This window comes from Hordeum vulgare, chromosome 3H (assembly GCF_904849725.1).
Source record: "Hordeum vulgare subsp. vulgare chromosome 3H, MorexV3_pseudomolecules_assembly, whole genome shotgun sequence".
Taxonomy (NCBI): Eukaryota; Viridiplantae; Streptophyta; class Magnoliopsida; order Poales; family Poaceae; genus Hordeum; species Hordeum vulgare.
Genome location: NC_058520.1, coordinates 361,276,863 through 361,280,151, shown reverse-complemented (window position 1 = coordinate 361,280,151; position 3,289 = coordinate 361,276,863). Strand labels below are relative to the sequence as shown.

The window sequence follows — 3,289 nt, the reverse complement described above, 5'->3', positions numbered from 1 at the left end:
CCTTAGGCATGCTTCAAGTTTGGGGTGGGTGGGACAAAGGTGTTTTCAGTTATTCAGAAGTCAGAACATTGGTTCAGGTTTTAGTCGAGTAATTATGTTTCCAGTTATTCAGAAGTCAGAACGTTGGTTCATGTTGTAGCCGAGCAATCATATATGGTCACTGGACAAGATATTGTTGTATGTATAACACGCCATGGTAATGAACAACGATGACAAAGCTGTCATTAGTGCTTCAAGAAACATGAACGCACTCTCATCGACACACTAAATTCAGCCTAATATCCGGTCTATGCAGGAGACAAAGACGATGAGAGGGAGAGAGAAGGAATGTAAGTAGGGAAGAAGAGAGTGGAAAGAGGAGTGGGAGTCACCGACCGAGCATCGGTCTGCGTTGGTGTGGTCGGACACACTTGGATCACTCACGTTCTTCGTCCCCTCCTCACCCCTTGCAGCCGCTCTCCCGTGTCCTGCCTGCTGCCACTGCCTTGACGCTCTCTCAACCTTTCATTACCATGGCGTGTTATACATTACCTTTAGTGTCACGCATGGAAACCTTTAAAAAATACCATTAACAGTCTATGGATTTGCATTCCTTTTTAACTGTCAAGCTCCTAATCGTTGTTGCTCTATACTGGCCATAGATGAGAACAACTTCTTTATTCAAATCTCCTATTGCACACTGAATTAGTCCAATGTATGCATTTACACCTCTTTTAAACTATGTGATACAGCAGAAGTCGAGCGCCGTGGCAATTCACCATTCAGATACTTCATCGGAAAAATGTATAGTGGTAATTAACTTAGGAGTATAATTGCAATGGGCAATGACAAGAAGCGACAACGGGTCTAAAACACTATGTTTCATGTGCCTTGGAGATGTGAACAGTATGTATCTCTCTTGCAAATATTCTCCCTTCTTTGTACCCTATATATTATTTATTTGTTGGAATTTTACGGCCATCCTAATTATTTGGATAGTTAGGGCCATCCTAATTATTTCGAATTTTAGGGCATTCTAAATTATTTGGAATAGTATGAATCCAATATGCATCAGTTGTAATATTTCTGGAACCATGTCATCACCACATATTTTAACTGAAATGAATATATAATTAAATTCAGATCCTTGTTAAGATATGGATACGTACAAGTTATGCTTTTGCAGTACTTAAAAGTTAACAAAAATAATGTATTCGACAATTCCTTCAAGAGTTTCCTTACAAAAATTGGATTTGATTAAATTCAAAAGATAGCTAAATGTTTCAGTTCAGTAGTTCTAGATGTGGCATGTTTGGTAATCATAGGGAGATGTTTGATTCTGATCAATGTTGCAGCTAATTGTCGCAGGATTCTTTGTCTGCTTGGATTCCTTCCTGTCTTTGCTCACCATTATGCGTGCAAGAATTGTGATGACAGTTTGGCGAGTGCTGAAAACCAGGTGGGTTCACGATGATGTTGTAAACTTGATGATTTACATATAATATTATCTTCCTACTATTTTGTTTTGTACGGGTTCATTAAGTTTTATGATTTACCAAATCTAGTTTTAGGATTTTGTTCCTAACAGAGGATACCATTTGGTTTTTATGTGAGCAGCTGAATCTAGAGATTACTTCCTATTGAAACGTATTTATGGGATGTTTGGGAGGTCTCTGCTTAAACTTAAAGCTACCACAAGTTCAAAGCTTTATTAATACATCTCTACAGACCTTCTTAGATTAGCTTAATCCCTTTCTCATTTCATTAACTCTTTGTTTAAGATTTTCCAAGAAACTAGCAAAAAACTTCTATGTGAAGTTAAGCACTTCCACAGAGGGCCTCGGACTGTTTGGAGATTTACAGGATTAGTTTTGTTTGGGGAAATTTCTCCTTTAAAACCGAGACAATCGAATTATTTTGCCATGCCGCTGGCCATTTCCTGTAATAAAATAATGTTATCTTTTTTATCTAAAAATAAGGACATCTTGTTTTTTTGGCATGATGACATCTTGGTTGGAAGCATATACTAGTGTGCAGAAGTGAATGATTTAGTCTGTGGAAGTGTATCTTTTCTGAATAAGTTAATGAGACATTGCTGGCATGCTAGTTAAGTGTCTCATTATGTGATTGCTATCATCCATTGCCAGTATTAGTCTAGTTGGTAGGTCGTACATTTTCTATTTTTAAAATGGCAAACATTTATGATAGCCATGACTTTACCGGCGGGAGAAATCCTATTAAATTATTTACATTCATGTTGCACGAAGTGCTTGTAGTGTTGAGTGATTTTTCATCTGTTTACCTATATTTGCCATTTTATTGTACACACTACACATCACTCTTCCCCAGTTTACTATTTTGTTTTCGGTCGTATGTTGTCATGTACTTATTTATCGAATGTGTTTGTGACAGGCATTTTCTTCGGCCAAATGTTGTTGATTCATGAGATTATGGATGTTTTGTAGTTCTAGCCCTAGGAGTTACTTCTTTGGAGATGATATGTTCGTTATTTTCCCTTTGATTTTGCCAAACTAAAATGATACCCTACACATATTTGTTAATCCTCAAACAATTTGTTTTGTGTCAGATATTAGTTTGATTTACCATGTCATTCGTGTTATTTTCCCTTTGATTTTGCCAAACTAAAATAATACCCGACACATATTTGTTAATCCTCAAACAATTTGTTTTGTGTGTCAGATATTAGTTTGATTTACCATGTCATTTGTGGCTAGGGCACGATCAAGTTCTATGTGGTATACAACGTACTAGAGGTGAGGGAAGTATTTTTTATTAAATGTATGCACGTTTTTATTAGTTAGGACACTTACCTTTTTCTGTTCCTTTTAGATCTTTGACAAACTATGTCAATCATTTGACGAGGATTAGTTGCAAGTTTTGTTCAACTCAGTTGAGGGACGGTCAACGTGTTCAACTAACATGGTTATATTCGAAGTGTTGCAGTTCCTTTTGGATGGGGCTATTGCTGTCCTCGCATTTGATATCCTTGGCTCCAAACTATGATGTCTTACTTTTACATGCCTTTGTTTAATTTATTACATTCTACAAGTTTGTGGTGTCAGAATTCCCCAATTCAAAGGAAAACTATGTAGCCCACACTAATATGTAGCACCGAGCTGATTATAAGCTCACAGTAAAGATATGGTAGTCATCGTGTAATGTTAGTTTTAGTTGGAATCACAGTGACTTGAGTTTTATCTAACATAACTTCGTCCAGCTTTCAGTTAGACTTTAAGTTTATGATGATACGGTCTAATGTTTTTTGTTTTGTCTAGACATCTAGTATAAT

General features: G+C 36.6%; 1 pseudogene; it reads left to right on the top strand.

Annotated features, from left to right (window-relative positions):
• The first annotated feature begins 289 nt into the window (after positions 1-289).
• On the top strand, positions 290-3,003 carry LOC123441762 (annotated as a pseudogene).
• Positions 3,004-3,289: the final 286 nt, after the last annotated feature.